At 34.9% G+C, this 12,431-nt stretch overlaps 1 protein-coding gene across 11 annotated transcripts in view; it reads left to right on the plus strand.

Moving 5' to 3' along the window:
• The window catches only part of MEF2A (myocyte enhancer factor 2A), a 165,865-nt gene that overhangs the window by 56,200 nt on the left and 97,234 nt on the right, over positions 1-12,431 (plus strand). Inside the window, exon 2 of one of the 11 annotated variants that reach the window (XM_036842211.1) lies at positions 8,811-8,814. The exons of 8 other annotated variants lie outside the window; for them this stretch is intronic. The gene's annotated coding sequence lies outside the window, so the exon portion shown is untranslated. Of the gene's footprint in view, positions 1-3,280; positions 3,419-8,810; positions 8,815-9,163; positions 9,265-12,431 lie in introns of those variants that run through there. 2 more of the 11 variants (XM_036842214.1, XM_036842213.1) reach the window with 2 other exon arrangements.

Raw genomic sequence — 12,431 nt, forward strand, 5'->3', positions numbered from 1 at the left:
TTTGGAAGAGTGAGAAGGATGGGTGTTAGCTTTTCTCTAAATGTTTGATAGAATTCACCTGTGAAGCCATCTGGTCTTGGACTTTTGTTTGTTGGAAGATTTTTAATCACAGTTTCAATTTCATTACTTGTGATTAGTCTGTTCATATTTTCTATTTCTTCCTGGTTCAGTCTTGGAAGGTTATATATACCTTTCTAAGAATTTGTCCATTTCTTCCAGGTTGTCCATTTTATTGCCATAGAGTTACTTGTAGTAATCTCTCATGATCGTTTGTATTTCTGCAGTGTCAGTTGTTACTTCTCCTTTTTCATTTCTAATTCTATTGATTTGAGTCTTCTCCTTTTTTTTCTTGATGAGTCTGGCTAATGGTTTATCAATTTTGTTTATCTTCTCAAAGAACCAGCTTTTAGTTTTATTGATCTTTGCTGTTGCTTTCTTTGTTTCTATTTCATTTATTTCTGCTCTGATCTTTATGATTTCTTTCCTTCTGCTAACTTTGGGTTTTGTTTGTTCTTCTTTATCTAGTCCCTTTAGGTGTAAGCTTAGATTGTTTATTTGAGATTTTTCTTGTTTTTTGAGATACGCTTCTATTGCTATAAACTTCCCTCTTAGAACTGCTTTTGCTGCATCCCATACGTTTTGGATCATCATATTTTCATTGTCATTTGTCTCTAGGTATTTTTTGATTTCCTCTTTGATTTCTTCAGTGATCTCTTCGTTATTAAGTAATGTATTGTTTAGCTTCCATGTGTTTGTGTTTTTTATGTTTTTTCCCTGTAATTGATTTCTAATCTCATAGCGTTGTGGTCAGAAAAGATGCTTGATATGATTTCAATTTCCTTAAGTTTACTGAGGCTTCATTTGTGACCCAAGATGTGATCTATCCTGGAGAATGTTCCGTGCGCATTTGAGAAGAAAGTTTAATCTGCTGTTTTTGGATGGAATGTCCTATAAATATCAATTAAATCTGTCTGGTCTATTTTGTCATTTAAAGCTTCTTCTTCCTTATTTATTTGCATTTTGGATGATCTGCCTATTGGTGTAAGTGAGGTGTTAAAGTCCCCCACTATTACTGTGGTTACTGTCGATTTCCTCTTTTATAGCTGTTAGCAGTTGTCTTATGTATTGAGGTGCTCCTATGTTGGGTGCATATATGTTTATAATTGTTATATCTTCTTCTTGGATTGATCCCTGGATCATTATGTAGTGTCCTTCCTTGTCTCTTGTAACTTTCTTTATTTTAAAGTCTATTTTATCTGATATGAGTATTGTTACTCCAGCTTTCTTTTGATTTCCATTTGCATGGAATATCTTTTTCTATCCCCTCATTTTCAGTCTGTATGTGTCCCTAGGTCTGAAGTGGGTCTCTTGTAGACAGCATATATATGGGTTTTGTTTTTGTATCCATTCAGCAAGCCTGTGTCTTTTGGTTGGAGCATTTAATCCATTCACGTTTAAGGTAATTATTGGTATGTATGTTCTATGACCATTTTCTTAATTGTTTTGAGTTTGTTTTTGTAGGTCCTTTTCTTCTCTTGTGTTTCCCAGTTAGAGAAGTTCCTTTAGCATGTGTTGTAGAGCTGGTTTGGTGGTGCTGAATTCTGTTAGCTTTTGCTTGTCTGTAAAGCTTTTGATTTCTCCATCGAATGTGAATGAGATCCTTGCCGGGTAATCTTGGTTGTAGTTTCTTCCCTTTCATCACTTTAAATGTGTCATGCCACTCCCTCTGGCTTGTAGAGTTTCTGCTGAGAAATCAGCTGTTAACCTTATGGGAGTTCCCCTGTATGTTATTTGTCTTTTTTCCCTTGCTGCTTTCAGTAAGTTTTCTTTGTACTTAATTTCTGCCAATTTGATTACTATGTGTCTTGGCATGTTTCTCCTTGGGTTTATCCTGTATGGGACTCTCTGCGCTTCCTGGACTTGGGTGGCTAGTTCCTTTCCCATTTTAGGGAAGTTTTCCACTATTATCTCTTCAAATATTTTCTCTGGTCCTTTCTCTCTCTCTTCTCCTTCTGGGACCCATATAATGCAAATGTTGTTGAGTTTAATGTTGTCCCAGAGTTCTCTTAGGCTGTCTTCATTTCTTTTCATTCTTTTTTTCTTTATTCTGTTCCACAGCAGTGAATTCCACCATTCTGTCTTCCAGGTCACTTATCCATTCTTTTGCCTCAGTTATTCTGCTATTGATTCCTTCTAGTGTAGTTTTCATTTCAGTTATTTATTGTTCATCTCTGTTTGTTCTTTAATTCTTCTATGTCTTTTTAAAACATTTCTTGCATCTTTTTGATCTTTGCCTCCATTCTTTTTCCGAGGTTCTGGATCATCTTCACTGTCATTATTCTGAATTCTTTTTCTGGAAGGTTGCCTACCTCCTCTTAATTTAGTTGTTTTTCTGGGGCTATTTCTTGTTCCTTCATCTGGTACATAGCCCTCTGCCTTTTCATCTTGTCTCTCTTTCTGGGAATGTGGTTTTTGTTCCACAGGCTGCAGGATTGTAGTTCTTCTTGCTTCTGCTGTCTGCCCTCTGGTGGATGAGGCTATCTGAGAGGCTTGTGCAAGTTTCCTGATCGGAGGGACTGGTGGTGGGTAGAGCTGGCTGTTGCTCTGGTGGGCAGAGCTCAGTAAAACTTTAATCCACTTGTCTCCTGTTGGGTGTGGCTGGATTCCCTTCCTGTTGGTTGTTTGGCCTGAGGCGACCCAACACTGGAGCCTACCTGGGCTCTTCAGTGGGGCTAATGGCAGACTCTGGAAGGGCTCACGCCAAGGAGTATTTCCCAGAACTTCTGCTGCCAGTGTCCTTGTCCTCACGGTGAGACACAGCCACCCCCCACCTCTGCAGGAGACCCTCCAACACTAGCAGGTAGGTCTGGTTCAGTTTCCTGTGGGGTCACTGCTTCTTCCTCTGGGTCCCAGTGCACACACTACTTTGTGTGTGCCCTCCAATAGTGGAGTCTCTTTTCCACAGTCCTGTCGAAGTCCTGCAATCAAATCCTGCTAGCCTTCAAAGTCTGATTCTCTAGGAATTCCTCCTCCTGTTGCTGGACCCCCAGGTTGGGAAGCCTGACGTGGGGCTCAGAACCTTCACTCCAGTGGATGGACTTCTGTGGTATAAGTGTTCTCCAGTTTGTGAGTCACCCACCCAGCAGTTATGGGATTTGATTTTATTGTGATTGCTTCCCTCCTACTGTCTCATTGTGGCTTCTTCTTTGTCTTTGGATGTGGGGTATCTTTTTTGGTGCGTTCCAGTGTCTTCCTGTTGATGATTATTCAGCATTCAGCAGTTAGTTGTGATTCCGGTGCTCTCGCAAGAGGGAGTGAAAGTACGTCCTTCTACTCCACCATCTTGAACCAATTTTGGGAGCACGGAGTGTTTATTGCTGGACCACCAGAGAAGTCCCTTAATTTGCTTTTTTATAAGGTATAATCTTAGATACTAATTTGACATTCAGTTATTGAAAATTAGCTACAAGATAATGTTTTTAATTTAATTTTTTTCTCTTGATTTCTATTGTATGTGCAAAAAAGGTATAAATACATTTTAAGGGAATAAATATGTGAAATAGTGGGCACACAGTAAATAAAGTACTCATTTTCTAATCATAAATATTAATGTAACACATTATACCATGCTTAAAAATATATTTGTTAGTAGTAATAATCACTTTTCCTCAAATATTTGCATATGCACAGTATTTTATTCTAGCCTTGTGTAGTACTTATAGCATGTATAATTTCAATTTTCCTGTTATAAAAAGTCACTTTTTCTTAGAAACTGTCGTGTACCAGAGGTTGTGCAGCTACTTTAGTGACATTGTCTGGAGCTAGGACCCACATTTTCTCACTTCACTTGTCATAGACCTTCTCAGTCAAATAATGCTTTGAAATTGCAAGCAAGTTATGAAGAAAAAGTAATTGGAAATTGCACAAAATGCTAAAGTAGAAGGAACTTTTCAGTAATGTTTAAAGTTCATGCTTTCTATCTTTCAGGATTTTAATTTTCTGACTAGTTTTAAAAGTGGCCATTAGTTGTTTGTTGTATGTAATAACTTTTTTCCTTATCACAGTGATGTTTATTTTGGAAAAAATAAAATGAAAATGATTTTTAAAAACTGTCCACAGTTTATTAATTTCGGTAACATGAATATACAGTGCCATCTTGTATCTGTGCACACCATACCTACAAAATTTTAAAAATACTACTAGAATTATATATTTTCTGCCCACAACATTATATTGTGAACATTGTTATAAAATGTTCAACGTTTTTAATGGCTATGGTATTTTATTATATAGACAGGTCATGCCTATATGCTTATAGTCTTTTCCCTCTACGTTTTCACTGTTTTGGGTGCATTGGGATGAACATCCATATATGTATATATATTTTTGTCATTGTCTTATTACTTCCTTAGAATAAATTCTTGATTTTTTCAAGGGAGGCTGAAAGATTTCTGTTTGAAAAATTTTTTTAACATTGGCCAAGTTGTTTAAAGCCTTATGTCTTAAGGATAGTTTGGGGCTATTCATTTGCAACAATAATAATAAATGTTCTTTGGGGGTTTCGCTCTCCCTCTTCATTTTACATTTTATCCCTAGGTGAGCACATTGTTTCTCACAAGATTCCCCAAAGTGTATTTTTTGCTCTAAGGTCTGAGTGTTATATCTACCTTCCTTTTTGACATTTCCAACATAATGATTCCTGACTATCTCAAGTTTATTATATCCAAAATTGAATTCTTAAGTTCCCCTCTTTTATTTATTTATTTTTAAGCATTTTATTATTTACTTATTTATTTAATATTTGGCTGTGTTGGGTCTTAGTTGCAGCACATGGGATCGTTGTTGTGGCACGTGGGCTTCTCTCTGGTTGTGGTACGCGGGCTTCTCTCTAGTTGTGGTGTGCGGGTTTTCTCTGTCTAGTTGTGGTACATGGGTTTTCTCTCTCTAGTTGTGGCGTGCGGGCTCCAGAGCATGTGGACTCTGTAGTTGCGGCACGCAGGCTCAGTAGTTGTGGTGTGTGGGCTCAGTAATTGTGGCGTGCGGGCTTAGTTGCCCTGTGGTGTGTGGGATCTTAGTTCCCCGACTGGGGTCAAACCTGAGTTCCCTGCATTGGAAGGCGGATTCTTTACCACTGGGCCACCGGGGAAGTCGTGTTCCCCACCCCCGCCGCCTTTTAAAGAGGTAATGAATCATTAAAGATTTTCTCTTGATAGATACCTGTTTATCTATTAAAAAGGTTCAGTTGTTGATTGTACATAGTTACTTTTATTACAAAGTTTATTTTAGTAACTTTTGAAAAAAATTAATAAATAATTGATTTACCAGCATCACCAAAATGGGGTGTTCTGATGAACTCAAAGATAGGTGTTAATAAGGGCCAAGTTTAAAAAGTAAAGGTTCACCTTCTGTTTAAAGTCCATGCTCTTAAAATATTTATTTACTTAAGCAACAGAGTTCTTTAAAACAGTAAGTAAAATTGATTTTAATTGATTTTAAAAGACTGAACATCTGCGATCAGTGTTAGTGTGGTCTGAGTCTGCGTGCCAGATTCTATGATATCTCTTAAATTAAGACAGTAGAGCCCAAACTGGGAATTTTTCAAAATTTCTTTAAAAAATTTGTTACTGAGGTATAGTTGTTTTACAATATTATATAATTTTCAGGTGTGCAACATTGTGATTCACAGTTTTTAAAGGTTATATTCCATTTATAGTTATTATAGGAAATCTTTTTGAAGATCTGATTCCTGCTTTTAATAAAATGACATACTAAAAATTTTTTTCAGTTAACTGTAAGTTCAGTTTAAATTAATTTTTTTTACTGTATTAACATTGCTTGAATACAGATAGAGGCCTTGGGATTTAATGAGAGATTCCTTTTTCCCCCTCTAGGATATATATTACTTTCTCTGTGAAAAAATGCCCATCTGTGTTTGCTAAAGATAGGTTTTAGTTCTAAAGGTAGGTTTTAAATGTTGCCATTTCCAGTAAAACTCACTGTACAGAAAAATCAGTACTCATTTGACCTAGAGTTAGTGGTTAGATTGAATTAATAAAAACTGAATACTGTAATCATTTTAAGGGTATGTACATACTTTTGGGGGGAGTATCTGTATTCTTTTAAATTGTGGTAAAATATACATAGCATAGTACTTGCCATTTTAACCATTTTTAAATATTCAGTCCAGTGGCATTAAAATAAATTCACATTGCTGAGCAGTGATCACCACAGGCCATCTCCAGAACTTTTGCATCATTCCATAGTGAAACTTTGTACCCATTAAACACTAACTCCCCATTCGTTCTTCTACTCCCTATCCCTCCCCATCTCTGGCAACTCGCATTTTACTTTCTGTCTCTGAATTTGACTACTGTAGGAATCTCATGTAAGTGGAATTACATAGTATTTGTCTTTCTGCAACTGGCTTATTAGCATAATATTTTCAAAGTTCATTCTTGTTGTAGTTTGTGATAGGATTTCCTTTTTTAAGGCTGAAAAATATTCCATTTATACATATATATACCACATTTTGCTTCTTTGTTCATTTGCCAGTGGACATTTGGGTTGTTTCTATCTTTTGACTATTGTGAATAATGCTCCTATGAACGTTGGTGTACAAATATGTTATTTGAGTCCTTGCTTTCAGTTCTTTTGTGTGTATACCTAGAAGTAGAATTGCTGGATCAAGTAGTAATTCTATATTTAATTTTTTAAGTAACCACCATACGTTTTTCCACAGCAGGTGTACCATTTTAGATTCCCCAAAACAATGCATAGGGGTTCCAGTTTTTCCACATGTACCTTAACACTAATTTTCTGTTTTTTATTTTTCTTTTTATTTGTTTCATAAAATAGCTATCCAAATGGGTGTGAAGTGGTATCTCGTGGTTTTGATATGCATTTGCCAAATGATTAGTCATGTTGAGCATCTTTTCATGTCCTTATTGGCCATTTGTATATCTTTAGAGAAGTGTCTATTCAAGTCCTTTGCCTACGTTTAAAATTGGCTTGTTTATTTTTTGTTGTGGAGTTTTAAGGGTTATTTATATATTCTGGCTATTAATTTCTTATCAGATATGTAATTTATAATTATTTTCACCCATTCTGTGGGTTGCTGTTTTACTCTGTTGATAGTGTCCATTGACACTTTTTGACATTTGACCATGTATACATGGATTTATTTCTGGGCTCTCTGTTCTGTTCCATTTGTCTGTTATTGTCTGTCTTTATGCCCGTAGTATACTGTTTTGATTACTGTAGCTTTGTAGAAAAATTTGACATTAGGGAGTGTGAGTTTTCCAGTTTCTTCCTTTTCAGTATTGTTTTGGCTGTTGTTTCTTGATATTCCATATGAATTTTTGGATGGCTTTTCCTATTTCTGCAAAAAAAATCGTTGGGATTTTGATAGGGATTGCATTGAATTTGTATTGACAGGTTAACAAAATTGTCTTTCAGTCTATAAACGTGGGATGTCTATTGTGTCTGCTTTAATTTCTTTATCCATCTTTTTTAGTTTTCAACGTGCAAGTCTTTCACTTCCTTGACTAAAGTTTACTCCTGAGTATTTTATTCTTTTTGATGCTATTGTAAATGGAATTATTTTACTATTTCAGACTGTTAGTGAATAGAAATGCAGCTGATTTTTGTGTGTTGATTTGTATCCTAGTATTTTGATGAATTTATTTATTCTAACAATGTTTTTTTGTGGAATCTTTAGGGGATTCTACATATATGATCATGTCATCTTCAGACAGATAATTATACTTCTTCCTTTCCAGTTTGGATGCTTTTTGTTTGTTTTAGAAGTGGTGAAATCAGTCATCCTTGTCTTGTTCCTGATCTTAGAGGAAAAGCTTTCAGTCTTACACCATTGAGTATGGTGTAAGCTGTGGGGTTTTTCTATTATATATTTTTATTAAGTTGAGGTAGTTTCTTTCTTTTCCTAGTTGGATGTTTTTATCATAAAAGGGTAGTGTGTTTTGTCAAATCCTTTTTCTGCATCAATTGAGATGGTTATGTGGTTTTTCTCCTTCGTTCTCTTAAGGTGGCATATCACACTGAGTAATTTTAGTATGTTGAACTATTCTTGCGCTCCAGCAATAAATCCCACTTGGTCATGGTGTACAGTCCTTTTGCTATGCCAGTGAATTTAGTTTGCTGGTATTTTGTTCAGGATTTTTGCATCATTGTTCATAGGGATATTGATCTGTACTTTTCGTGTACTGTCTTTGGTTCGTTATCTGGACAAAGCTGACTTTAGGAAGCGTTTCTTCCTCTTCAGTTTTTGGGAAGAGTTTGAGAAGGATTGGTGTTAGTTCTTCTTTAAATCTTTGGTAGAACCCACCAGTGGAGCCATCAGGTTGAGTATTTTTCTTTTTCAGGAGATTTTTGATTACTTATTCAATTTTCTTACTAGTTGTAGATCTATTCAGTTTTTCCTCCCTCCCTCCCTCCCAGTATTGGTAGGTTTTGTGTTTCTAGGAATTTGTCCATTTTATCTAGGTTATTCCATTTGTTGGCATACGATTGTTAGAGTACTCTGGTACTATGATATTTATTTCTGGTAAGTAATGTCCCCACTTTCAATTCTGATGTAAATTATTTGAGTCTTCTCTCTTTCTTAATCCATCTAGCTAAAGGTTTGTCAATTTTTTTAACCTTTTTCAAAACCAACTTCTGGTTTTATTGATTTTTTTACTCTGTTTTTCTATTCTCTATCTCTGTTCTGCTGTTTATTATTTCTTTCCTTCTGTTAGCTTTGAGTTTTCTCTTGGGGCACACCATCTTAATTACTATAGCTTTATAATAAGTCTGGTAAATGATGGTATGTGAGTCTTTAAGCTTTACCCTTCAAGGTAGCCTTCACTATTCTTATACCTTTGTATTTCCAAATGAATTTTAGGGTAATATTGTCAGTTTCTGCATATAGTAAAAGAAAACCTGCTGGTATTTTGATTAAGATTGTATTGAATCTCCAGATTAATTTGGGGAGAATTGACATCTTTACAAAATTGAAACTCTGAGAATCTGCAAATGTGAATTTGTTATTTAGTATATTTTAAATTTCTCTCAGGATCAAGATTTTTTGTTTGTTTTCTGTGTTTTGTTTTAGGTAAGTGAAATAATAGCATATTTTTTGTGTGTGTGTGCCACTGGGAACTCTTCAGTATGGAAGCAAAAATTGACATTGAAGGAAAGGAAAGAAGAATTGTTGGAGTGAAGATCTTAAAAGGAAGGAAGGCAGAGTATATGAGACAGATGCTGGTGGGTTGATAGTTGTGATGGCAGGAATTTGAGGAGCTTCTCTTCTGATTGCTTTTTTTTTCCTGTCAGTAGAATAGGTAGCAAAGTTATCAGCTGAAAGTGAGGATTAAGGATGGGTATTGCAGACGTGAGGAGATAGAATATGGTATTAAATAATCAACTAGGAGATTGGGAAATGGAAGATTACTGGGCAGTATGAAGGGAATATTTAAGGTTTGAGGTCCACGACCTTCATGAATTTTGCCAGATTAATTAACCTAGTTAGCATGGTTGTTTATTTTTCAGCCATATTCAGCTACATAGGAGCAGGCCCTCCTCAGGGGTGAGTTTTCTCCCAGGAAATGTGGCGGGAGGAGGGAGAGTGGGAGCCAAGGGACTAAGGATATATGAAAATTAAACTGGATAAGGAGGCATGTAAGAAACATAGAGTGGGTGAGGGACAGTGAAAACATAGTAGGCTTAATAAATTGTGGGACCTAGTGGGATCAAAGGATTGTTGGAATTAGGTTATTAGAGTCTGTAAGCTGGAAATACAGGAGGTGGTGGTTAGAGTCCCACATGCCAATTTAATTTCATGCCAGTAAATAATTTACTGTACTGTCAGATTTTTGTTGGTTATTATATTGATATTAATCTTTGTGTGATAAATATATGTATAGGACAGTCCAGATTCCTTTATCTACGACCTTTGGGGCCAGATATGTTTTGAATTGCTTCCTTTTTTCCTCCATTACTCTTTTCAGGAGTTCATCAATTTTTATTTTTCAAAAAACTAACTTTTGGCTTTGTTGATCTCTGTTGTATGTTTGTTTTCTATTTCATTACTTTTTGCTCTTACCTTTATTTCATCATTTGTACTGTTTTGGGGTTTAGTTTGTTCCTTTTGTTACTCTTTCAGATGGTTGCTTAAAACATTGGTTTTTGGCCTTTCAAGTGTATATGTATTTTAAAGCTAAAATTTTTCCTCTTAAGAATAGTTTCAGCTGCATCCTATACATTTTAATAGGAAGTGTTTTAATAGCATTCCATTAAAAATTTTTTCTAATTTTCACTGTGATTTCTTCTTTGACCCATGGGCTATTTAGAAGTTTATTGCTTAATTTTCACATATATAAGGATTTTCTAGTTATATTGTTGTTATTAATTCATAGCTCAATTTGAGCTCAAGAAACATGTCTGTCCTTTGAAATTTGTTAACACTTAGTTTTGGTCCATCATGTGGTCACTTTTGGTAAATGTTTTTTACGTACTTACGAAGAATGTATTTTCTGCATTTGTAAGGTTTAATGTTCTATATGTCAGTTAGGTTGTTAATTGTAAAGTTCACATCTGTTCCGTTTCTTCTAGTCTGCTTGTTCCTTGTTTTGGTGTGCTTGTTCCTTTCTCCTTTACTGAGAAAGCTGTGTTAAAATCAACTTACTTAGAATTGTGGACTTCACGTAATTCTTTTCATGTTGGCTTTATATACCATACTCTAGTTTCTTAGTTTAAGTTTATTTAGAAAAAGTATTTTTTAATCTGTAAAATTCAGTACAATATTTTAGCAAACTGGTCTATGGGGGAAGTCACAAATTACCTTCCAAATGTAATTTGTTGAACATTAGAAGCACGTGTAGACATTTTGAAACATTTGCTTAGTGTCAACAAAGGGAATATGCATCTCTGATGTTTCTGGCAATGAGAAAGATGTTACAGTATTGTAAGCTTTTGAGCTATTATCTGCCATATGTGTTTGTTTTGATTAAATTTCTAATTGCCTTTCATATTTGGTCCTTGATTTTGCTTAAATTTGTAGAATGCCCCAAACATGTTGAGAAAATGTTAAATTGTGGAGAAGGAAAACAAAGCCAGGGAGAAAGTTATTGCATATGAAGTCATATAGTGCGCATTTTACATACTAACCATGATAATTTACTATGGTAAATGGACATTTTCTATGTTTAGTTAAATTTTCAAAGAGAAGTGATTGGGGGTTATCAGTTGATATGTAACATAATTTTTCCTATTTAAAATATTGGAAAACAAGTTCCTGGTTAGGGTTTTGCACAGAATATCTGCTTTTCAGGAAAAGATACCTGACTTAGGTGCTACCAGGTGCATTCAGATTTAGAATTGCTGTGCCTTCCTGGTGAATTGAACTTTTATTGTAATGAAATATCCCACTATATTTTTATCCATATCTATATATATCTATCTCATGCATCAAAGTTTTCTATGGTACAGTATAGCCACACAAGCTTTCTTTTGGTTTGTGTTTTACAAAAGATATCTTTCTCCATGCTTTTATGCTTATTCTTTCTATATCCCCATATGTCAGATATATTCTCTATAATCATCTTATAATTAGGTTTTATTTTTTTAAATCTAATTTGGATTATTTATTAATCCATTTTTCCCCTCTGTTAGCTTGTTAGCTGTACAGGTGGCTCTTCATGTCCGCGGGTTTTGTACCCGTGGATTCAACCAACTGTAGATTGAAAATATCCAGGAAAAAGAATTCCAGAAAATTCCCAAAAGCAAAGCTTGAATTTACTGCATGCCAGCAACTATTTACATAGCATTTACATTTTATTATGTATTATAAGTAATCTAAGGATGATTTAAAGTATATGAGAGGATGTGTGTGGGTTATATGCAAATGCTATGCCATTTTATATAAGGGACTTGCGCATCCTCAGATTTTGGTATCCTCTCAGGGTCCTGGAATCAATCCCCTACAGATACCAAGGAACGACTATATATACTCTTACTGTCTTTCTAGTGGTTATCTCAGAGATTACCACATGCATCTTTCATGTTTTGAAGTCTAAAGTAAATGAGAACTTTTTCCATTTCCTAATCAGTGAAAGTGTTTTAGAACACTTTAACTTCATTTACTACCCTTCCCAATTATGTATTGTTGTTCATTGTAATATTTTAAATTCCACAAAATACTGTCATTATTTTATTTAGTCAGTATTCATTTAGAGTTACATATTTAACCTGTTCATTATATTTCATTTTTTTGGTGCATATCCAAGCTGTATCTGGAATCCCTCCTTTCCTTCTACTTGAAGAAGTCTCTTCAGTGTACCCTGGTGACAAATTTTCTGATTCTGTTTGGCTAAAAATGTCTCTATTTTGCCTTCATTTCTGAAGGGTATTTTTTTTTTTTTTTTGCCAGATAC

Source organism: Balaenoptera musculus, chromosome 2 (genome assembly GCF_009873245.2).
Source record: "Balaenoptera musculus isolate JJ_BM4_2016_0621 chromosome 2, mBalMus1.pri.v3, whole genome shotgun sequence".
In the NCBI taxonomy this organism is placed as follows: domain Eukaryota; kingdom Metazoa; phylum Chordata; class Mammalia; order Artiodactyla; family Balaenopteridae; genus Balaenoptera; species Balaenoptera musculus.